The sequence below is a fragment of the Cryptomeria japonica genome, chromosome 6, assembly GCF_030272615.1.
Source record: "Cryptomeria japonica chromosome 6, Sugi_1.0, whole genome shotgun sequence".
NCBI lineage: Eukaryota > Viridiplantae > Streptophyta > Pinopsida > Cupressales > Cupressaceae > Cryptomeria > Cryptomeria japonica.
In genome coordinates this window covers 85,510,742-85,537,945 of record NC_081410.1, presented here as the reverse complement: position 1 = coordinate 85,537,945, position 27,204 = coordinate 85,510,742, and positions in this window count along the sequence as shown.

Below are 27,204 nucleotides of genomic sequence, written 5' to 3'. Positions count from 1 at the left end.
TAAAATATTGTCTTCCAATTCCTTGCTATGAATAAAATCTTTTTTTTTTTCTTATTTCTTTTTGAATGAATTAAATCTTCCTGTAGGAATAAATTTATCTCTGTAAATTTTAGATTGAAATCAGTTTACATCAAACAATAGATTAGAAAATAGAACTACATACTTTACGCCTTGATCCCGTGCTGAAGCGGGTATGTAGGTAGTCTTGGGATAGAGTTGTCCCTCGTACTCAGGCGTTCGTGGGTGGGGTCTAGGCTTGGTTGAGTAAGAATCCTAATTGAAAGATAAGATAATCAATTTAATTCAATGCATACTCGGAAGGAATCCCGTATGGATTCGCTTGACTTCCCGAGGCTTTAAGCCAAATTCCGAGGTAGAATTCAAGCTTGTATTATTTTTAATTACTCCTAAGGACGACGACCTCGGTGCATTCTTGTTAGAAGAGTGTAGTACTTAGTGAGTGGTTCAGGACCCGAATGGTCCCGATGAGTCTAAGTCTCTGGCCAGAGCATCTCCTATCCCGTTTGGATGGATGCCTACCCCGTATGGGTAGATGCCTATCCCGTATTGGATAGATGGAATTTTACGTCCCGTATGGACAATTGCCTAACCCGTATGGTTAGAAGCTCATCCCGGATGGATGAATGCCTAATCCTAATTGGATGGATGTTCAGAGTATGTAATTGAATAAAACATAATGAAAAAGAAAAAATAATACTCAATTTTTGTGGAATCAATTTTAGGTGGGTATTACATTAATAATGCAGGAACAACATATCAAAGAGCTATGATGATAATTTTTCATGACATGATGCATACATTCATGGAAGATTATGTCAATGACATACTCACAAAATCTCACACAAGAAAAGAACATTTGAACATTCTAAGCAAGATTTTTGACAAGTTGGAAAGATATCAATTGAGATTAAATCCAAAGAAATGTGCATTTGGGGTAACCTCTGGAAAGCTCCTTGGGTACATTATATCAACTCAAGGCATTGAAGTTGATCTTGGAAAAGTTAAAGCTATCATGGAGATGGAATCACCTAAGAACATAAGTCAATTGTGATCTTTACAAGGAGGGTTGCAATCAATCAGAAGATTTGTGTCCCAATTGGTCAATAGATGTCTTCCCTTTACCCATCTTCTACATAAAAATGTTCCATTCAAATGGGATCTAACATGTGAAGAAGCTTTCTTGCAAATAAAAGAATATCTTATGAGTCCTCCAGTACTGATATCACCAACCAAAGGGAAACCTTTGTTACTCTATGTCTTAGCAACAAGTGTATCATTAGGTGCTCTCCTAGTTCAGCATGATGATGAAGGAAAAGAAAGAACGGTTTATTATATCAGCAGAACACTTGTTGTATATGAGTTAAATTATTCATCAATTGAAAAGATATGTCTAGCAGTTGTATTTGCAACTCAGAAGCTATGACATTATATGTTGATTCATTATGTAAAACTAATAGCAAAGATAGATCCTCTCAAATATTTATTGAGCAAGTCAACATTAATGGTGAGACTAACCAAATGGGTTATGATACTGAGTGAATTCGACATAGAATATGTTGACCAGAAATCCATCAAGGGACAAGTCATTGCTGATCAATTAGATGATGCACCTCTACAAAATGACATGCCTTTGCACATCGAATTTCCTGATGCAGATATCTTGAAAATAAGTACAAACTTTTGGGAATTGTAATTTGATGGTTCTTATACTCAATATGGTTCAGGTGCAAGAATATTTTTTATCACACCTCAAGGACATATAATTCCAAAATCATATAGACTGAGATTTCCATGCACCAATAATACTGCAGAGTATGAAGCATTGGCTATAGGGCTCAAAATGGCCATTGAATGGAATGTCAAAGAATGACATGTCTATGGTGATTCACAACTTGTCATTTATTAAATAAATGATGAATATCAAACAAAGGATGATAAGCTTATGCCATACAAATAGCTAGTGGAAGAATTTAAAGGACATTTTAAAGAAATCACATTCACCTAGATTCCCAGAAATGAAAATAAAGCAGTAGATGCAATGGTTACAATAGAATCTCTCTTGCAAAATAAAGAGAATCAACAACATTATGAGTTTCTTGTGGAAGATATCTTTACCCCTACCATTCAATCCCAACATATCTATCAAATTTTTCATATATCAGGAACCAGTCAATCCTTATACGGTGAAACCTACCAATATTTGAAAGATCATATCCTTCCTTTGGAATTATCTCGTAATCAATGAAGAAAATTTATCTGTCAGTCCTCTCACTATACCATTATTGTTGATATCCTATATAAGCATTGTCTAGATGGTACATTGTTGAGATGTCTTGAAAAAGATGAATCTGAGAGAGTTCTTAATGACATTCATGCGGGTATTTGTGGTACACACTCAAGTGGTTTAACATTGGCTAAGAAACTTATTCGTATGGGTTAATTTTGGCCTACTATGGAAAGAGACTCATTCACCTATGCTAAAAAGTGTAAACAATGTCAAATTCATGGAAATCTAATTCATGCACTAGCACAAGAGTTATTTCTTATGACAGGATCATGGCCATTTCCACAGTGGGGCCTAGATTTGATAGGAAAGATCAATCCCTCATCCTCTAACAGCCATAAGTTCATTCTAGTTGCTACTAAATATTTTACTAAGTGGATTGAAGTAGTGCCTTTAACAACAATGACAGGAAAACAAATATCCTCATTCATCTTGAATTACATAATCTGTCATTATGGAGTTCCTATGACCATTATTACTGCTAATGGAAGACCATTCAAAAATCAAGATGTAAAAGAGCTATGTGAAAATTTTCATATCCAACATAGGTTCTCTACTCCATATTATCCACAAGGTAATGGTCAAGCTAAGGCATCAAACAAAACTATCTTGAAAATCCTGAAGAACAATCAATGAAGCTAGAAAAGACTGGCACATTCAGCTAAATCCTGGTCTTTGGGCATAGCGAACTAGTGTCCGCACTCCAACAGGGGCAACTCCATATTGTTTGGTCTATGGATCAGAAGCTATATTACCTATAGAAGTAGAGATACCTTCTCTACGAGTATCCTTGCATGGTCTTATACTAGAAGAAGAACAAAGAGTCTCTCAACTCCAGGAACTAGAATTGATTCAGGAATGTTGCCAAAATGCAACAGACCATTTGAAAGTAAACCAACAAAGAATGGCAAGAAGCTATAACCACAGACTCAAGCCACACACTTTCTAGATTGGATACATAGTTCTAAGAGAGAATCCAAGAAATCAGCAAGACCAGGAAAAGAAGGGAAAATTTGAACCAAATTGGCTAGGACCTTTTGTCATAGTAGCAACATATGGATCGGGAGCATACAAGTTATCTACCCCTGAAGGTGATTGGTTTGATAAACCTATCAATTCTATCCATCTCATGAAATTCTATGCTTGAGATATAAATTTCTGGAAAAATTAATAAAAGGCATATAAAGTCCTGAAGAAATTAGTAAAAATCAGAAAAGCGAAAAATCCCTAAAAACTATAAAACAACAAAAATGCAATAAATTTAGATGGTGAAAACCTAGTAAAAGGCACTATCTAAAAAGTGAGTTCCTCCATCCATGAGATTGCTTTGCGCACCTATCCACACCATCCTCTCAAATTTATCACTTCCATCTATCTTAGCTTAACCATTCCATCTTTCGTATACATTTGCTCTGAACCATTTAGCAAGAAATATGCAGCTTACCAACAATTACTAATCTTTGACATACTTGTCATAGTCACTATCTTAGATTTTATTAGTATCTATCAATCTGCATTTCTATTCTGTCTTGGTTTGGATCTTGATTAATTCATAAATCAAAAATAATTTTTGTTTCTGCTGGGGGCAAAATCCTAATTCCTTTTGCTAAGGTGATCTTTTGAAAATTTAAAAATCCAAAAAACATTCGAAAAACTTAGAAAATCCAAAAACATCTAGGGTTTTGAAATAGATAACAAGCAACAAATCAATCAAGGCATCTCATCAACAACTAAATCATTAAACTTAGAAAATGAAGAATCAACCTACAAGCTATAAAGGATTATCAAAGATCATTCATCAAGATGATTATATCAGTTAATGACCATAAGAACATGTGAATGACATACAAGATTCAGTGTTTATTTCTTGATTTTATTGCTAATCATGTACTCTATGCGACTCAAGGATGTCCATGACTAGAGGAGCTATGATGGGGTATGATTATTTTCTTTGATTGTTGTTTGTGGTTTATCTCTTACTATGGTATGAACTTGTCTAAGGATATGATCGGCAAAAGATCAAGGAGGACATTCCAAGTCATGCATGAAAGGAGATAATCCTTGTCTATTCTGTAAGCAATACTCAGGTCAACTTGATCCATTATATCAAGCTGCTTGTATTAACTTGTTATATCAAAATCCATGTAAGGAATACTCAGGTCATCTTGAATCATTATGTCAAGTTGCTTGTATTTTCTTACAACATTTAAAATCTCAATGATGAAATCAAAGCACTATTACAAGATAGCATATGAAGAATGGCAGTATAAATTTTAGTTAGATCATTTCATTAGCTCATTTGTCAGTTGTATTATAAGCATATCATTTCATTAAATAGATCAACGATCATAAATAAAGATTGAGTATACTTGGAAAAACAAAAACAATTTGCATTTAATCATTGTAGGTGCATTCATTTTTAATCATTATTTCATTTCATTTTAGTTACATTTTATCATTATATTAAGTGCATTCATTTAAGTGCATTTCATTAACCATATAGTGTATCATTATTATTTGCATTATCATTCCATTTATCATTTAGTTGCATGCATAAAAATTTCAAAAGAAACATTTCATATAGATCATTTGTATGTACATCATCGTAAACATTAATCAATCATTCATTTGCATTTTCGTATAGATCATTTGCATTTGCAATAGTTAAGTAATAATTTTTCATTTGCATCCAAGGTCATCAAAAATCAAAACAAAAACATATAATCACTACATCGATATTAACATCACATAGAATAACAAACATATAGATCATCAAAGCATAAATCATCATCATCATATAGAATCCATGTTTGCATATAGATCATTATAAAACAATAAAAGTCCAAGTATACAATGATATCAGATAAACAATACAAATGCCATATCAAATACAAATCAAGTCACGACTGTCCTGTACCACTACCACCTGAATCTGTCTATCTATGTGGCTATGGGTGAGAAGATCCTCCAGATGCTTGTCTACCATGCTCACCACTCCTCTAAGGAGGTCCCATGACCCCACCACTACTAGTGTCCATCAACACAATGGTCTGATAACTTCCTACTCTCTGGCTCTCTGCAACTGCCTCCTCATATCATCGTTGCCAGTAGGAAGTCTTCTTCTTGGTCTGAAATAATGCTCTAATAGTGTCCACTGAGAGAGTACCTGATCCAACATGCTGAATATGATCTAGAAGACCCTGAGTATCCTGCAGTCTCCTAATAGTTGTGTCTCTCTCAGTCATAAAAGTTTGTATCTGTGCCCGAAGCTGATCAATCTGTGCTCTCTAACTGTCAATAGTATCATGCACTGACACATCATGCTCTGATATAACTACATCTGGCATATCCTGCACTGGTGCAATCTACTCTAGTAGATCCTATTGTGGTGCATGAATCCCAATCTCCTCACCACCAACCTGTCCAACTACTAGAACCTCAGTTCGAGTAACTCTCCAAACCCGTCATCTAATTAGGGGAATATGACCCTTAGGATCCTCATCATCACCACCATGAGCTGCAATAACTCTAGGATCTGGTTGAATTAGTCCAAAATCAATACCTCTCCCACAACCCCCATCCAATCCAGTCACCCTGCCCCCTCTCAATGGTAATCCTCTAGGTGATCTCATCCCTACCCTACCAGTATCCCTCCCAATCTATCCACCATCTCTCCCACCCATAGGACAAGGTCTATCAATCCTGCCAACTGGTTCAAATGGTCCTCCATGAACTCTTAATCGACGTCCTCTCCGTCTAGGTCCACCACCACCACCACCTCCATCCCCACCATCATCTCCACCTCTCCCAGCCTCATGTGTAGCTCTAAGCTCTCATCTATGTTTCCATCTACTGCTAACAGGATCATCTAAATCATCATCATCATCATCATCATCATCTCTTGAGCTAAGAGGAGGATCTGTTGAATTCGTAATCCGAATAAATGGATGAGCTAATAAATACTGAGCATACTCTACAGTAACCCCAGGATCAAGAATGTGTAATCTCATATCGTAAGCAACTCTCGGAGTAGAAACAAACTCTGCATGAGCAATCTCAAATGACAAAGATGGTCCCCAATCTTGCCTATCTCTGTATCACCAAGCATAAATCATCACACTAGTAGGCATAGGCTAAATGATACCAAACTATCTCAAAATCTGACCAATCAACTGTCGCTCAACAATGAAGGGTGTACGACCAATGAGATATCTACTCTGCATGATCAATGGTAATGTCTGTGCATCATCCATCCATGGCTCACAATCAACATATGGTCTCCAAATAATATTATCTAAATAATCAAGAACCCAACACCAATACTCCATCTTACCTAGCTTGGGCTGAGTAATGATACCTACATAAAAATAAACATATGGCTACCTCTCTCTACGAACTCTATGATGGATAGGCCAAGTAACAGCAATGTGCTCCCAGCACCAGATCTATATTAAAGTACATCTTGTCGATAAACTAGCACTCTCATCGTACACAACCTGGTGTAGATCATGATATAAATGTGCTAGCATACAAACACCCCAAGCATATCATGTATGATGCTGCATCATACTCAATAGAACCTCACCCCATCCAATTGATAAACCTTGAGATCGCCTATCAGGACATACAAATCCACCAATCAAACCAGCAAGAATAACAAGAATTGTCTCATAGTACATCACCATGTCTACCCATCAGATCTCTCCTCTACTGATGCTCTCATTAGCAAAAATGACTCTGCAAGCCTCGGTCCCAACGTGATCCTGATAATCATACTGCACTAGCTCCCTAGTCACTGGGATATGTAGAATCCTGTAGACATCCTCTAGGATAACACTAATCTCACCTGTCGGTAGGTGGAAAGTGTTATGCTCACTATGCCATCTCTCAGCTAATGCAGTCAACAAACCTTTGTTATGCGTAATCTCTGGCATAAACAATAAATAACGTAAACCACAGGCATCTATGTGTCTAATCTTAGCCTCAGACAACTCTAGAACTAAATGACATATGGCCGGTAATTTCTCCCAACATTGGAGAACATTAAGTTTCTCCTATTTTTCCAAAGAAACCAATCAATCAAATCAAACTAACTCAATCATCAAATCTACTCAATCAAACTAATCAAAGCTATCAACCATCAATCAAATCAACTTGACTCAATCATCAATCAATCAATCAAATCAAGCTATCAACCAGTAAAATCAATAAATCAAATCAAATTGAAGCAACTTAAGCCATCAAATCATTTTAAACCTATCAACCATGGTTTATTATCAATCATTGAGTTTAATCAAAAACTCTGCTAAGCTCTTGCATCAGAAACTAAATCAGTTTCTTAGAGCTACTCAATCAGGCTAAACAAAGCTAAACAATCATCAAATCTAACAATCAAGCTAATCACAGCTACTCAATAATCCAATTTATCACTCAAGCTAATTAGAGCTACTTTATTAATCAAGCTATTTAAAGCTACTCAATCAAGCAATCAAAACTATATATCAACCATACAATCAATCAATCAAGACTCTATATCATCCATAATATGTATTACACATGTTAAATCTAATCATCAAAAGTGATTTTAAACCTTTGCACTTATCAAAAGTACCAACTTTGAACAAAAGTGCTAACTAAAATTGCATATGCACTAAACAATGATGCATATGTGCTATTATAAGCAAAAGTGCTATCTTTTCAAACATATGCACTAAACAATGATGCATATGCACTATTATAAGCAAAAGCTTTATCTTTTCAAGCATATGCACTAAACAACTATGCATATGTGTTGTTCTATGCAAGAGCACTACCATTTCATGCATTTGCGCTAACAAATCAAACAAACGCGCTAAAACACACAAAATCACTAACAATCTATGCATTTGAACTAACATACAAAGAAAAAGCGCTAAATCAAGCATTTGTGCTAACAAAAATTGTATATGCGCTAAACTAAATTGCAAATGTGCTAATTTAAAAATTCAAAAAAATGAAATTTTCAAAAATTCAAAAAAAAGAGCACCTAAAGCATGAAATTTTGAACAAAAACTTGAAAACAAAGCTTGGGATAAGATACATACTAGATACCCATACTTGGCTAACCACTGATATCACCAAACTTGCTCGAATCGATGACACTCCACTAGAATCACCATTTTGGCCACCTCAGCAAGAATGTTCTCTCCAAAAGCTGACAAGGATAACAATGAAGTTAAAATTAGCCTTGGTTAATTTTATATTTACTATTTCAAGGGTAATTAATTTCAACAATGGGGCAATTTAATTTATTTTTTACAAATGAATTTAATTGACTAAATTTCTTATCACATTATCATGAGATTAATCATTCACACTAAAATTTTTGACAATTTCATGATCAATCTCTTGAGAGGGCACACAATCTGGATTTTCAATTTCTATCAAGCATTATCAAGACTTGATTTAATCTTTGAAACAATGTTGTCTCGACATCATTTCAAAGAGGGGAAAAATATATACACCTAAAAATTGGCTATGAGCAATTAAATAAATATTTTATATTTATTCTTCTATTAAATAGTTATTTCAAAAAGATTAATTAATTTAATTCATTTTCATATCTTTCTATTAATTAATATTTTATTAATTAATTCATCTATCTTATTCCTCTAATTAATTAAATATCTAATATTTAATTATTCCTCTAACCAAGTTAATTAAATATCTAATATTTAATTATCTTCTCCAATCAATTAAATATCCAATATTTAATGGTTATTCTCCTATTCTATAGTCTCAAATATTAAATGATTTCCTAAATTATTTAATCCCTTTATCCAACTCACCCTTCATCTCCACTTCATCTTCCCTTTGCCAACTCATCAAACATGTGGCTAAGGAAATTAATATTCCTTAAATATTAATTCATCATTTATCCTCAACCTCCAAAATTAATGAAATTGTGTACGTACACACATTTCATAACCATTTCCTATATTCTCTCCAACACCCTCTACATCTTAGGAAGGACTTGAGTCCACTTGTCCTACCATGCCTAAATTTCCTCCAACCACCCCTAGATTCCCTCAGTCAGCAACCCAGTCAAGGTGAGATGAGTGACACTTGTCTTCTCCTTCCCCCTTTCTCTCAACCTTCATGTTTTCTCATAGCCATTCAAATCTACAGATCTGATCATGACTGTTGATCTGAGCCACATCATCTTATCCTCTCAAAGTCTATAAAACCAAGAGCTTCAATTGAGAGAAAGTTAGTCTTCAAAAATAGTTTTCAAGCCAATCTTATGCATTCGTGAGTTTTTGAAGCAAATAGCAAATATCATTTTAGCAATATTATCATATAGTATCATTTAGCATAATCATGTAGCTTTGCATATCATACTATTAGTTAACTAAAAGTTATTAGTCCATTCTTCATATGCCATCTTGGAAGCCAACAGTGCATTGTCTAAGAGCACACCATCTGCAACCAGGAATAGTGGAGTTAGGACACAATGAGACATAAGTCATGAAGGTAAAATAATGATTTATTTTAGTATGTATTTCATGTAGTTTCATTGGTGGATTTTGGACTTCCTATATGCATTTCCATTGTATTTTGTGAAACTAACTTATTACAAGTAACATTCTAAGGATGAAATTCAAGCTCACACACCTTATAAGAAAATGGTAGATGACTTCAAGAAATATATCATAAAGATAACCTTTGAGCAAATACCAAGAGAGCAGAATCAAGCCGCAGATGCCATGGCTACTATTGCCTCGCTGATCGATCTACTGCAAAATGAAACCCGCTATGAATTCTTGGTGGATAACCTTTTGGTTCCCTCATATGAGATTACTCCTACCAAGATGATCTATGTTGTTGGTCTTGATTCCCAGTTATATCGTTCCATTTTCACATACCTTCGTAACATCATTCCTCCTAACCTATCCAACAACCAATGTCACACTTTCATTTGCCAATCTTCCCGATACGTCATTTTAGCTGATATACTATATCATCAAGGTCTAGATGGTACTCTCCTTAGATGTTTAGAAAGGGATGAAGCTCAGATTGTGTTACACAAAGTTCATGAAGGAATATGTGGTCCACACTCTAGTGGTCCTACCTTAGCCAAGAAACTCATCAGGACTAGATATTACTGGCTCGATATGGAAAAAGATTCATATCTGTTAGTCAACAAATGTAAGCAATTTTAAATTCATGGAGACCTTATTCATGTGCCAGAATAAGAACTTCAACCGATTGCAACTCCTTGGCCCTTTTGTTAGTGGGGACTTGATCTCATAGGTAGGATTCACCATCCTTCTTCTAGTGGCCAAAAATTGATTATCACTGCCACGGAGTATTTCACAAAATGGATTGAAGTCATGCCTCTTACGCAAGTCATTGGAAAATAGTTTGCTACATTCATTCTCAACTATATCATTTGCCAGTAGGATATTCCTCTTTCCATCATCACTGATAATGGTCATCCTTTCAAAAACCAAGATGTTCATGAACTTTGTGATCACTTTTATATTAACCATTTCTTCTCCACTCCATATTACCCCCAAGGTAATGGTCAAGCTAAGGCTTCTAATAAAACTATTCTTAAAATCCTTAAAAATACAGTCGATGATACTGGCCGAAATTGGTATATCCAACTTAATCCCATACTTTGGGTTTATCGCACAAACATTTGCACACCTACAGGAGGCACACCGTATTCACTTGTCTATGGCATTGAAGCTATCTTGCCTATTGAGGTTGAGTTACCATCTTTACAAGTCTCTTTGCACAACATTATCAGTGATGAAGACTACAGGGTCTCTCACTTAGAATAATTAGAACTATTGGATGAACAAAGACAAACTTATTGGTTGTTCGGTGGGTCAGTGCCTCCTTGGGATTTGTGACATGGTTTAACCACCTCCTATGGATCTGGGTAAAACTAGCATTTGTAGCAGGCATTGATAGCTTGAGCTTTTGGTGCAATGACAAATATACCTAAAACTAGTATCATAGCCTTGGGTCACAAGGTTGAATCTCAGGTTGTACCCCTGGAATCCTCATACACACAATGCAAAACTGAGAGGGGCATGAATCAGTGGTTCTTAATCTTTTTTCTCTTTAACTAACTAATGGGTGTATACCGATTATGGGATCTAGCACAATAGTGACATATCGGTTAGTGAGGAGATCAACTCAAAACAATCACACACAAGGAGGCATCTCATAACACCAAAGTGTATGAGGAAAACCCAAGATGGGAAAAACCTCAATGAGAAATGTTGTTGGAGACTACTGCTCCAATCTAGCCTCACAATGATAATTGTTACAATGTTTAGGGCACCAAACCAAGGAGCACCAACCCCTGATTTAGGGCACCAACCCCTGATTTAGGGCACCAACCCCTACACCAAGCTACAACTAAGTGATCACAATGATAACTTTGATTACAAAAGTTGTTTTCTTGTTACAAGTGGATCTTGCAACCATTTAATATACCTTTCTCTATCGGTGAGATATCTTCTCTGCTACACCAACTCACTTCTCTTGCTTCTTCTCTACTCGTAAACTCTACCAGTACAATTCTCCTCTTCTTCTCTGTTGGATGTCCTCCTCACTAGTCTGCACTTTACCAGTGCTTAACTCTACCATTTTTGTTTATGCCTTCTCTGCAGCTTCCTTCTCTTCTGCTCTATCGGTATGAACACTACCGACCCTTCTCTCCTACCGATTGAATGCTTCAACTAGGTTCTCCCTCACTCTCACTCACTTCTCAGATGCTCATTGAGCAATTGGCTATTTTTCTCTCACATTCAGAAGTAATACACTTTGCAGAAACATAATATATTTCTTCTATCCAGCAACAACTTAACTATGTCTTTGGCCTTCATATTTATAACCAGGTTTTCCCACTAGAGCCTAATTCAAAATATAGGTGGTTAGGGTTTCCTCACCATCATTGAGGCAAACCAAATCCAATTAGATCTTGTTCAATCTAATCTCCTTGGGAGCCAACTGTTCATCTCCATCATTGTCATGCCTTCCAATACACATTTTCCAAATATAGGAAACACAATCCTTTACCTTGACCTACATCCATCCAACCATCATTAATGCCTTTGTTGTTTCCTTCTTGAGGTTTTCTAACAATTTGTTCTTCTTACTTTGATCCAAGTTCATTCTTCCTCGAGCCACACACTTCTGACCCGATCCACAAATCATGAGATCTGTATTCAATACACACCTGTAGAGATACCTAACTCTACATGACACTTCACCAACCTCTATGAGCTTACAACCTTGACTCCATGTGGCATCCACATCAACCAACTATTAACTTGGCTCTTTGAGTTGGTCCAAATAGGATCATTGACCAACCACTCTACTAGTTCCTCTTTCCTGTCAGTTTACTAACCCTATCGGTATCTCACATTCTACCAGTTACCTCCTCATGTCTTCCCTTTGCTATACTATCGATGGAACACCTAAACCGATCTTCAGACATGGCTGACCTAAGCATGCACATTCCCATCAAGTGGGAAGACTTCTGCATCTGCACCTTGTCCAAATTACTAGTGGGATTTCATACTGGTAACCACTCTTCATGACACCATGTCATCAACCTTCAATGAAATCCATCTTTATTAGGTGAGAACCTTATTTTCCTTGTCTCTTCTCTGTTGTTTCACCGATTGACATAAAATATCAACTATCACCAATGCAGATTCAGGTAGATGTGTTTGCGAGTGGATAACATACATTCCTTCTAGCCAAATAGAAACATTGATGATACGAAGTCATCACACCAACTATTTTGCATCAATCTTCCTTGAGTATCCCAATATCCCATGTCTATTCCTATAGACTCACTAGCATCCTTCTTCGTCAAACTGGTTCTATTCTCATCTAGTTTGTCAATATGACACACCATCTCAACACATCATTATGTCTTCATTGGTATAACTGTTCTTTGTATTCAATCACTTGTCTATCTCTAGGAATCATTTTGCTAGTCCAAGTGAGTCTTTGTCAGGGGAGGATACATCATCCTCATGACATATGTCATCCTGCAAATAGAGGGAGCATATTATGTCAACCTATCACCTAGCTTGTGATGGCTTCTTCACCTGGTAGAAGTCCTACTAGTTATCCTTATGCTAGCAATCAAGTGGTCAGTTCATACTTCTACTTCTCCTCTGGTGTTGATGTGAACCAAATAGTATTCTGCCACTACAACATAACCAATGCTCATCATGTAATATCTTCATCCCAGTTGTATGCAATACCATATCAACAACCCCTTTTCAGAGTGGTCACATTACTGCACATCAACTATTCTCCCATACCGGTCCATCTTCTATTCTGGTTGCCATCAAACTCTAATGCCAACAACCTCTTGGTCACTAGTTGACATTAATGTCAGTGATGCTGGTAACATCCTATACCAGTTGACATCAATGACAACACAATGCCAACAAAATTGCTTTTAATCATCTCAAGGGTTATCAACAACGAATGAGTAAAAGTTACAATCACAAGGTAAAGCCTCGCACATTTGAGGTAGGTGACTTAGTTCTCAAAGAAAATCCTAAAAATCAGCAAGAGAGAGAGAAGAAGGGCAAGTTCAAACCAAATTGGCTTGGTCCTTACATCATCACAATAGCCTATGGATCTAGTGCATATCAGCTCTCAACCCTAGAGGGTGAACCTTTGGAGGATCCTATCAACAACGTGCCCCTTTGCAGGTTTTACACATAGCTCTTCGAGTATCCTAATGCAAAAATACAAAAAAATCAAAAACATTCAAAAATACAAAAAAATAAAAAAATAAAAAAAATTCAAAAATACAAAAAAATTGAAAAATAAAAAAAAAAGTAAAGACATTTCTCCTCCCTCCTTCAGGATTTCATTTCATCCTTTCTCTTTGCACACACTCACAGCCTATCCATCCATAATAAACTTATCCATTCCCATGATGGCTTGTTATTGATCTACCTAAGATTGCTTAGCCATTCATAATAATCCCTCATTTTCACCCCTTTCCATCCTTAATAAATTAGCTCCTATATGTGGCTAAGGCAAATCCTACGTGTATTGATGGGTGTGGAACTAAGAGCATCACATGTTCCGAGGAGTACAGTTTCTTCCAGTTTTCTTTAGTCTATCTGCGCACAATCCACAATAAAGCAACATTTGGATAACCAATCTTCCATAAAGTTCTATCCACTCCATAATAAAGTATCGTTTTCATGGATTCAGTTAGTTTCAGATGAGATACAAGCAGCAATGAGCTTCAGCAAATCAAATCTTTCAACTGACTTAGACAACATTATGGTTTAGTGCTATCTATCCTTTTGTGAAAGTAAACATTGTGACCACAATCAAATAGACTTATGCAAGTGACAAGAGACACTAAACTTAAGGACTACAGTGGATGTTGGTATCGAGTCTTGGTTTTCTTTTGATTTTATCTTTTTGGGTGACATATCTTTTAGCTTCTTCGGGATGTCTTTGACTAGAGATTCTATCTCTAGGATGTCTTTAACTAGAAAGGCGAGGATGGGGTGTCGTCACCTATTTTTCTTTATTGTCTATGGATTGTCTCTTAGTAATGCTATGATTTGTTCAAGGATATGAGGACATTGTGAGTCTAGTATGAACTGGGGCATTCCTTGTTTGGAATTGTCTGATCTCCATGCAAATAGGTACAATGACTTTCTGGGTCAAACATATATCTAGATTGTCATAACCTATTTTCCATAATAAAGCTCAATGATGATAAAGCACAAGAAGCTCTTTCACTTCCATATCTTGTATCTTTCATCCCCCTTTCTTGATTGACCTCCATTGTCCTTCTTGAGTCCATGCAGCCTGTTATCACATGACTGAGTATAATGACATGCCAGAATATTTGCATTTTATGTAGTTTGCACCTTCATTACCACATATTCGTATTTCATACATACATATAAATATCACAATTGCATCACATCTAGCACACAACACATGTTAGCACATTTTACATTTTTCATCGTGTAAATAGTTATTAGCATTATCATATTCATCTACATTTCATACATTCACATTTGCATTTGTATAACATATAAAACATCAAAGAATAAAAATATTGCATTTCATCATGTATATATATCTATATCCCTATCATAAGCATCAAAGATACATGTATCTCATAAGCATCCATACATCATAGAATCATAAATTGCATTAACACATAGAAACATGCATCACATAGAAACAACATCACATAGGTACACATGTATATAGCTGCCGCAAGGATGAATCATCTCATATATATCAAAATCATGTGTCATGATAAAATGATGTCAAAATCATATGGCTACAATCACCCGAATGTGTCTACATCATCATACAAAATGGTACAAAATGGATACATAGGGAGCCCTATAATTCTATGATGAACTCCCTCCCTTGGAGTTGGCTAGCCTTGACAATGTCTGAGCCCTAGAAGGACCCACCCTAGGATCATCTCTCCTACCCCCTCTATCTGGTGGTGGTGGAGGACCCATGACCCCACCACTAGATGCCTATCTCCTATCTCTCCCTCTAGTGGTTTTCATCATCCACGATGGTCTTCAGAAGCTCCTAGCCCGCTGATCTAGTGGTAACACTCCCTAGTAAAGGTCTCACTAGTAAGCTATCTCCTCCCCTTCTTGCATAACATAGGCGTATCTAGCCCCTATGTCCTTTGTTGCCTGCCTCCCTACCATGAGTGTTGTCTCAACCTTTGTATAGCATCGAATAACCTTATCCCTCTCTCACTTAGTATCCCTTAGCTGTCTCCTGAGCCTAGCTGTATCCCTCTCCAAGTCCTGGATCTTATTTGCCTATCCCTGGAAGATCTCCCTGAAGGATAGTATCTCATCCTCCTCATCCCCTCTCCCCTCACCCTATCCCTATGGCTACTCCTATGGCTGCTCCTGTCCCTGTCCCCATCCCTATACCTATCTAGGAACCTATTCTATTGGCACCTATAATGGTAATCGACCCCTACCCCTCACTACATGCACCTCTCTCTCCTCTCCGCCCTCTCTCCTTTGAGCCACTCTCCTCTCTACCAATGCACCCCACATTCGCTGTCGACCTCTGCCTCCACCATCCCCACTATCATCTCCATCACCTCCACTCTCTCCCTCTATCAGCTCCCCTAGATCCATCAGCCATGGAAATAGATGCTCTGCCCAATATGTGCTATACTCTGCATCCATCCCTATGTCCTCCACATCTTCCCAAATATCCCAAGGCATTGAAACCATTTCCAACATCTATGTCACCACCTAATCATAAGACAATAATGGACCTAAATGCACCTGATCCCTCACTATCCGTGCATACATCCCTGACCCTCATGGCATCTATTGTATCCTATCAAAATTCTTGCATACCCTGTTTATCAAATACCACTCAATAATATATGGTATACTCCCAATCAGATACCTTCTTCTGAACACATATGGAAACTCCACTGTGTCATCCTCCCACTCCTCACAATCAAAGTATGGCTTCCATACCACACTATCTACCTCGTCAATAACCTGGTGCCAATACTCTAGCCTCCCAATCCATGGCTGAGAAGTAATCATATCATATAGGTGTACATAGTTGCACCCATGTCCCCTGCCTCAAAAGTGTATCAGACATGTAACCAGCAGATGCTCATATGCCCATACCTACAACAATGTCACTACGCACCCCAATCCTACTAATCCATGATATACAAATTGATGCAACTCATAATACACATGTTCCAATAGACACAACCCCCATGCAAACCTGGTGTGCTCAGTCACCAATGTCTCCAGAGTCCTCCCCCATCCCACAACCAACCCTCGTGTCACCCTGTCTGGATAGAGGAACCCAGTAATCACTCCTACCAGCACCATCAGTAGTGCCAATCCTATCTGTGTCATGCTATTCCAGGCCACATGTCCTTCCCTCATATCCAATCCTGGATCTCGAAACACTCATCTTAGTGCATCCCTCTCTTCCTCTCGATCATAAGGAACCAACTCCCCAATGATCAGTATCCTCAATATCTTGTATACATCCTCTAAGGTGACTATCAACTCACCCATCGGTAAATGAAATGTGCATGTCTCTGAGTGCCATCTCTCAGCTAATATAGTTAGCAATCCCATGTTTCCCTAAAACTCAAGCACATACATAATATATCACAAGCCCATAGCCTTCACTTCGGCTCTATCCTTGAATGTTAGCTCTGGTCGTAAACTCTAAGTCGAAGGGAATCTCTCCCATCACTCTAGTATATGTAGGTCCTCCTACAGTTAAGAAAATCACCTATCTTAGTCCTAGTAGTACTCCCTATTCATCAAAAAGTGCTTTTTTTAATCCCAGTGCTTATATCTATCATATGGCACTCTATCCTAGTAGTGCTCCCCATTCATCATAAAGTACTTCTTTTTATCCTAGTGCTTATATCTATCATATGACACTCTCTCCTAGTCACATTCCCTGTTCATCACAAAGAGCTACTTTTATCTTTTAGGGAACCTACTTCAGTGTATTCTCTTGAGTAGCTTATCCAATTGAGAACATATGTTCTATCATAGAATTGTCAATTTCAGCCTAATCGAATTGGCAATGTATGTTGTATCACATAATTGCCAATTTGTTTGGTACTCCCTAGTCACCACAAAATGCCTAACTCTATCCTGTCCTAGGGCCTCTACTTGGGTGTATCCCTTTGAGTAGTTTCCTAATTGGAAATGTATGTTCTATCATATAATTGTCAATCCTATCCCTATCTATTATCCTAGTCTTCCCTAGAGAACCTGCTTGAGTGTATCCTCTCAGTAGCTTATCTAATTGACAATGTATGTTTATCACAGAACTGTCGGTTTGACCTTGAAGACATAAACGTGCATTCATGACACAAACGCACTTGCATAATTCACAAATGCGTCTGTCTTGCACAAGAGTGCCTGCATTTCACAGACACGCTCGCATTGGACACAAACGCTATTACAATCATAGACACACTTAAACTTGACATAGACTCGCCTAGCCCACCCAAATGCGCTTGGCACCAATGCAGATGCACCTTAGAATTTTTTACCCTGCTTGAAATTATTTGTAACCTACCTAAAGTGCACTTATTACACTACCTTACATGTATTTATGACAACAATTAATGCACCAAGGTACAAGGAGGTTTTGTGGTACTCACTGGCTCTCTTGCATCTACTGGCCTCTAATATTGGTGAATGCGATTAAATCTATGCACCAATGCCATCACTGCTGACTGTTGACTACTCTCAACTCTCTCTAAACTCTAATGTCTTAGGTGTGTGGATGACAATGAGGATTTTTTCTTTTGTACTCTATCTTATAGACTACCCTAGCCCTTATCCTATGATTCTGTCACTCTATCCTATCTTGTTAGTCCTTTCTCACCTTTGTTTCTTATCGAGATGTTACCTAAAATTGTCCAGTCTAATTAAATAAATATCTTTATCTATTTAATTATTCTATCCTAATTCTTCTAATAATTAAATAAATCTTTATTTATTTAATTAATTCATTTATCCTTTTCTAGCCCTTTTCCTCATTTAAATAGATACATTTATTTATTTAAATTGTCATTTTTCTAAATTAAATAAATACTTATTTATTTAATTGATCCCACTTTCTCTATTAATTAAATAAATATTTATTTATTTAATTAATTCATTAATCTTTTCTACCCATGACACATGTCATTCATCTCTTAATTCCTACACTACCTACCCTTTCATTATTTTCTTATTTCTTTTACCTACCCTCTAATCCTAGCCAACCATTTATCTTTTACACCTCTCAATTTTACCCCTCCATTTATTATAGTGTCTTCTATATAAGGATATTCTTCCTTCATTATCAATCTTACTATAACTCCCAAGCATTCTATCATTTGAATTTTTATATGTGATCTAGCTATCAATGACATTTCTGTTCTTTGTTGAGCTCTTGTGCATTCATAAAATCTGAGAGCAAATATATCACACAAGATAAATTGGTGCAGGAGCACCTAACCCAAACATACACCAGGAGGTTAAAGATCATGTCATGAATCATTTCACTCATATTTGAGTTTATATGGTCATTTTAATGTATTTTGAGTCATTTTGTGAAGCATTGTAAGACATTTGTTCAAGATGTGTATTTGAGTCCTAATATGGTCTAGGAGGTCACATTGTGCAAATATGCCCATGGAAGGGTAAATAGGATGTAAAATTTTGTTTTGAGTCCATCTAAATGTATTTCAAGTGCACAAACAAAGATTAGGGGTCATATTTATCAAAATGTCAAAATTGTCAATTGTGTCAAAAATGTTGTCAAGCACAAATTGCATTATAAATTTGCAAACCAAGAATGGAATTGGTCTTGGGTAGTTGTAACTACCATATGGATGTCTGTAGGTTATAAAAACCATCATTTGGTCGAATCCAATGGGTGTGTGTAATGTTGGAGGAAGGAAATGAATAATATTTGAAGTTTTTACACACTCCACATTGTTTTCTGGGTATTGCAGTCTGATCAATCACATTTTTCTTTATGAAAAATCATTTGTATCCATTGAAAATGTATTTCATATGATAATGGCATGAGTTAACTTTGTTTTTGCTTTGGTTTCATTTAATTTCAATCAGTTTGAAGCAAGTTGTGCAAGATTTGGTGAAAATTGTCAAAAAACCCTCCAAATTGGGATTTGTGGAGAGTTTCTCTAAAATCTTTTGATTTCCCCATTGGAAATTGTTGTAACTTTGGTTTTTGATAGAGGTTTGAACTATCTTTCAAATTAAATCAGTTTCAATGTGATTGGTTAAGTATTTAATGAGATATTTGATGCCCTAGGCGGACTGGGTATGCACATTTCTTGTTTTTTCTATAACAGTCAAAAAGGTCTCGGTACAGAGGGAATAACGTTCAAATGAACCATTGGATCATTCTCAATTTTGGATATGGTTTTAGAAACCTAGTTTTCTACAGCCTCACCAAAGCGTTCTTCCAAATATTCTCAGGTTTTAAAGTTATTAATAACTGAGTACGGGTATATCAAACTGTCATTAACCGGGACAGCATAATGCATTTTTTTGGTCTTGATTAATGTTCAAAGGGTTGTAAAATGATATGATGGATTTGATATTGTATTGGTTGGTTGATATTAATATTGTTTTGGACTGAAGAATAATGATTATGATCAGATTTTTCCTCTAATACAAGTGTAGATGTTGTGTTGAGATTGGAACTCCATGTTGATTTGGGGTTCTTGAAGGGTTTTTCATGATGCTCCGCATCATAAATGGAGATAGGAAGAATGGAGATACAAACCTTAGTGGACATGTGATGGTATAATCTTTGTGATTTTATTGATTTGCATTGTCTTAGGTAATGTTCATATGTTATGGTGGATCTTTATTGTTGTTAGGCTAGGGTTTCATGGTTGAATCTATTTTAGTCTTTCAATATTGTTGTTTACATTTTTACCATAAACACCTAGAGCTTAGTCAAAGAGACTTTTGGAAAGATTTTTTTGAAATGAAGGCTTTGGTAGAAGTGCTCAACAAAGAGAGGCAAGAACGCATGTAGCATGAAAAAGGAAAGTCATCAAAGGGCCATAGAAATTGAGATGATAAAGGAAAGCGATCAGGAGGTGGTGATTCACCACCAAAAACTCCTCCATCACCTTCTCCTCCTTCTTCTCCTTCTTCTTCTTCTACTTCTATTAATCCTTTCAAAAGAACATCTAAGCCTCTAACTAAATTGGATGTAAAATTTGAATTAACTAAGTATTGTGGGGAGTTAGATGCTGAAAAGTTAGATGATTGGTTCCAACAGGTAGAAGTGTACTGTAGGATTCAAGGCCTAGTAGAAGATACCTCTAGGATCTAGTTAGCTACTCTCTGGTTGGGGGAAACAACTCTCATTGAGCGGGAGAAAAGGACTCGAGTAGAAATTTCTCGCCATGGTAATATTGGTATGACTTGGATGGAATTTATTGCTTCTCTCAAAAGAAGTTCTACCCTTTAGGTCATATGCAACAATTGACAATGAATTAGCAAACCTTTAGGCAAGCTAAGGGTATGTCTATCCAGGATTACACCCATGGGCTATTTCTTTGAATGTTCCATTATATACTCAGGATACCTTGATTAAGTACATTTTGATGTAAGAATATTGACAATGATAATTTTGTACAAAAGTCATCTAAAACTATAGAGATAGGAAAAGGGAAGAAGACAATTGCCATTAAGAAGAAGGATGATCAAATTACATTCTCTAATTGTGACAAGAAAGGTCATGATGAAGAACATTGCTAGCAATTGCATCCAGAAATGAAGCCAAATTAAGCTCAAAAATAGAAAGGTAATGAGAAGGTGGTTAATGTTGTTATGGATCATTGTTCAGAGTCTTGGAATGAAACTAAGATAACAACATTGGGTTTGAAAGGTAAGGCTCCTATTGCCAGTGTTTCCTTTGATAGTTGTGCTTCTATTTCTCAAGTTAATGATATCCCCGAAGATAAGAAAAGAAATGAGCTTTTTCATATAAGCGTTGTTGCTAAACACACTAAAGTCAATGCACTCATAGATACTGGATCCCAAACTAACTTAATCTAAAAATATGTTGTAAGGAATTTGGGATTGAAAACTACACCACATAAGAGACCTTATCTACTATATTGGGTTTATGAAAATAATAAATTGCAAGTAATAAGGCTATGCACTTTAAGGTTTGCAATCTCAAGTAAGTATGTTGATAAGGTACAGTTTAATGTGGTTCCACTAGATGTTTGCAGACTAGTGTTGAGTAGCCCTTATTTGTATGATCAGAAGGCTATTTTTTAGAGGGAATTGAATCATTATCATTTGTTTAAAGATTGCATCAGGTATATTGTACACTCTCACAAGGTTAAGTCTAATCAATATTTTCCAAACACAAGGCAGTTGAAGAGGGTGATTACTATAAGTAAAGATTTGTCTCTTATGTCTGTCAGATCAGGTGATTATAGGCATGAACTTGAAGAAATCAAGGCTAATCAATCTCAGATGTCATAGGATATGCCAACAATACAACGTGAGGAGATAATAATTGAAAGCATTGATGAAGAAAGTCCTCAAATTATGGTTGAGAATTTGGAGGTTCCCTTGGGTAAAAATGTTTCTATTGTGAAAGATAGACATGTTTTTGTTTCATTCCCTTTTATATCTACATTGTTATTTAGCTTGATATTAATCAATGCCTATTGGTTAGTAGTTGGAGCAGTTGATGTAGATGTTTATAGAAGTGATAGAATGATGCATGTGTTCAATAATATTGTTGTAGTCTTGATTATGGTGATGAGCTAGATGTACAGATTGACAGATGATATATAACAAGTGGGGAGGCCATTTCCTCAATAAATTACTAAATAGATGCAACTTTTGGAGGCCCAAAATTTCTCCAGTGGGGAGGATTGATCCGAGTGGATATATTTTTCACCAAAATAAATAGTTCTAGATGCTCCATGTGGCACCTATTGGTTTGTTATTAGCTTTGTTTGTTTGATCGGTTAAAATGTTTTTTAGGAGGTTCGAACTATAAACCTCCCATCTCCTATTCATATGTACTACCACCAGGCCAACCACTTTCCTTGGGTTCTATTCTCAGTGGTTTATATTTAACTTCTATGCTAAGGATAATTCATTTGATAAAAAGGGAGTTGAGAAGTTTTGAACCATCGACCTCCAATCTCCACATTTTTCTCTCCACCAGTGCGGTTGCGGGTGTTTCGGGATTCTCTTGGCGATTTTTGAGTTTTGTTAAATGATAAGCTATGAGTTTAGGGCTCTGGCCAAACCCAAGCCCTCCCTCATTTGCAAGCATCAACTAATTCAAACAAACCCGACTATAAATAAATTTAAACCATCTCAAGAAATTTATTGTTAAGGCTTGAATTATATGAGCCATATATTTAAATGGGTTGGGATTTTTGAAAGAGTATATGGTATTTTGAGGGTTTTTTAGAAATATAATTTAAAATTGGGGAATATGAAATATATATTTGTTAACCCCATTTTAGCATGTAAAATTGTGTAAAAGGGGGGTAAGTTTTGAGTTTGAATTGGAGAATTGATGAGAGAATTTATTTTGGGTATTTGATAGTGAATGGTTCATCTCTGTGCATTGGGAGCTTGAATTCAAGCTTGATGTACGTGGGAGAAGGAATTTTGTAATTCATTATTGTCCAAGGAGACATAAGGAGTCTTTGTAACCATTGAGGTGCTTTGTAAACATTTTCTGGAGCTGAATTAAGGATCAGAAACTCCGTTGGAGGGACCCGGAGACGTAGCCAATTGGTGAACTCCGTTATTAGATTGTGTTTTGTCTTCTCTCTTCTTTCTCTCTTATATTCAATTTATCACTATTTAATTATTATTTTTATTTAAGAAATTTGATTTTAATTTCAAGACCTTTAATTTGATCATTGTAAGAGTTAACATCTCACGCGCAACATTCATATATCTTAACATCAGATCAAGTAGTATCAAAGCTTGTTTGACTAGTGTTTGCAAAGGTGCACGTTAATACGATCTAAGAGCCAGGGAGGTGAAGGCACACTTGCAAATTATAATCCTGAGATCGGTAAGATAACAACATTTCTATTAAAGATGTCAAAAATTGCAACTGAATTGGAATACCTAGAGCTCAGTGAATGAGACTATCGGAAAGCCTTTTTTGAAATGAAGGCTATTGTAGAAGTGATCTACAAAGAGAGGTAAGAATGGATGAAGCATGAAAAAGGATAGTCATCGAAGGACTGTACAGATCGAGAGGTGGTGATTCACCACCAAAACCTCCTTCATCTCCTTCTCCTCCTTCTTCCCCTTTGTCTTCTTCTACTTTTGTTAATCCTTTCAAGAGCACATCTAAACTTTTAATTAAACTAGATGTAAAATTTGAATTACCTAAGTATTGTGGGGAGTTAGATGCTAAAAAGTTAGATGATTGGGTCTAACATGTAGAAGTGTATTGTAGGATTCAAGACCTAGTAGAAGATGCTTCTAGGATCTAGTTAGCTACTCTCTGGTTGGGAGGAACACCTCTCACCTAGTGGGAGATTAGGACTTGAGAAGACATTGCTCGCCATGGTAATATCAGTATGAATTGGATGGAATTTGTTGTTTCTCTCAAGAAGCACTTCTACCCTTTAGGTCATATGCAACAATTGACAATGAATTGGCTAACCTTTAGGAAAGCTAAGGGTTAGTTTGTCCAAGATTACACCCATGAGTTTAGTAAATGGGCTATTGCTTTGAATGTTCCATTGTATACTTAGGATACCATGCTTAAGTACATAGGTAGTTTGCATTCTTACCTAAGAAATTCTATTCTGATGTTGAATCCTAGTAATTTGGATGAAGTCGGTGTTCAAGCCACACATTTAGATTCTATGGGTAAGAATATTGACAATAATGATTTTGTACAAAAGTCATCTAAAGCTGCAGAGACAGGAAAAGGGAAGAAGACAATTTGCATTAAGAAGAAGGATGATCAACCTACATGCTCTCATTGTGACAAGAAAGGTCATGATGAAGAACATTGCTAGCAGTTGCATCCAAAAATGAAGCCAAAATAGGCTCGAAAACAAAAAGGTAAGGATAAGGTGGTTAATGTTGTTATGGATCTTCATTTAGAGTCTGGGGATGAAACTAAGATAAGAGCAATGGGTTTGAAAGGTAAGGCTCCTATTGCTAGTGTTTCCTTTGATAGTTGTGCTTCTATTTCTCAAGTTAATGGTATCCTTGAAGATAAGAAAAGAAATGAGCTTTATCATATAAGGGTTTTTGCTAAACACACTAAAGTTGATGCACTCATAAATAGTAGATCCCAAACTAACTTAATATCAAAAGATGTTGTAAGGAATTTGGGATTGAAAACTACATTACATAAGAGACCTTATCCACTACATTGGGTTTACGAAAATAATAAATTGCAAGTAACAAGGCTATGCATTTTTTTTAGATTCAATGACAATCCCAAAGACACTGAGAGGGGGGTTGAATCAGTGTCTAACCGGTTAGCAGAATATTTAAACTTATTTATAACTTTGCAACCCAAAACAGTGTACCGATAAATAAGAATTATTGCAGTAAATAGAAATAATAGAGACAACATAGAAACACACCATAACACAAGATATTTAATGAGGAAACTTGGTGTGGGAAAAACCTCAGTGGGATTTGTGACGCACAAAATTTACTCACTAGCCAATGAATAAATGCTACTTACAATGAGGGGCCTGCACATGCAAGGAGGCCAACAACCTAGAGCTCAATGCTCAATAAAGAGTCACACTGACTACAAAATGGATTATTAAATCCAATACAATGTATTGCTCAAAAGAACATCTCTAATGTGAGGTTTAGTACTAGTTTAAGCTCAGTCAATAACCAAAACCTTCAATGTCAACTATATCACCTTATAATAAAATGTCTCCTTTTTTTCACACCAAAATGACTTATAAGATCTCATACATATATGAGTCTTTTACAATATACCATCTTGGCTTACAAAAGATAATTACATTTACAAAACAATTCATATAAACAAAACTTTATCCCATGTTGGCTAGAGTGCCGGTATGCTTTGTTGTCAATGTAATTTGAATGTCAATGCCGGTGTCTTCCGGTGTATGAAGTTTGTGATGCCATGCATGTAGAAACCAATTGCCGGTGAGTTTCTAGTTGGTTTCCATCAATGAAAACATCAACTATTCTCATAAGAGTGTAGAATGCCAACAATCTCCCCATTTGGCATTAATGGAAACACTCATGAGAAAAATGAAAATTGTTATCCAAAACTAAAATCCAAAAAGATGTGCTCCCCCTGAGCAAGTGATCCCCTTTGTACATGCATTTTTCTCACTACTACTCCCCCTTTGACATCAATGACAAAGGATGTCATAAATAATGAAAAAGAGTAAAAAAATGCTACCTCAAAGTTTGTAACCGATCGGTTACAATCTGAAAGATGTTTGCCAAAATCATATTCAAACTCTGCATAAACTTGTTACTATCAGTTAAAGTTGCCTCTGTCTACTAGATCATACTGGTGAGATAGTGCATTTGCTGCTCCAATGATCATTCTCCTTGAACTGTTGCCTTAGATAATTCAACTCTCTGAGTAATTAGATTATCTAACCTTAGACCAAGTTTATCCTTTAGTTCCCAGGCATTAGACCTTATTCTTGCCTTCTCTTTCTCAAGTTTTTCTAACTTCTCATCAAAAACTGCCATTTCTTGCTAAAAAACTGACATAAGTTTAGATGAACCTATTATATTGTCTGCAATGTCATCAATTTATTTTTGTGTCTTTTTGATCTCCTCATCAATGTCCTATGTTAAATAGTGAGGCTTACATGCTTCCCTATATAACTCCTTATACTCCAAAATTGTAGAGTTGAGTACTAGTAAAAGTGTATCCAAATGATCGATACATTTCTTTATGGTGTTTTCAAAGAATGTGTTTTTCTCTTTGTCAACTCTCTCCTTTATGGTATCCTCATTTACCTTATCTATAGTTATTACATTATCAGCAATGAATATGGACAATGTGTCCAATTTCCCTACAAAATCATTTATGTGATCTATCTTACAATTAGGTGCAATCATCTTTAGAATAGGTAATGTGTTATCTGTTGGCATTTTTTATGACTATGTTGTGATTGTCATTGATGGAAACACACTTTCTATGAGATAATTTTTTGTATGTATGAGTTATGCTCAACCGGTATTTGTTTCAAACTGGTATTTGTTTCAAACTAGTATTATGTTATAGTCTTTAGACTATCGGTATTTTGCAAAAAGTGTTTACTGATCTCAAGT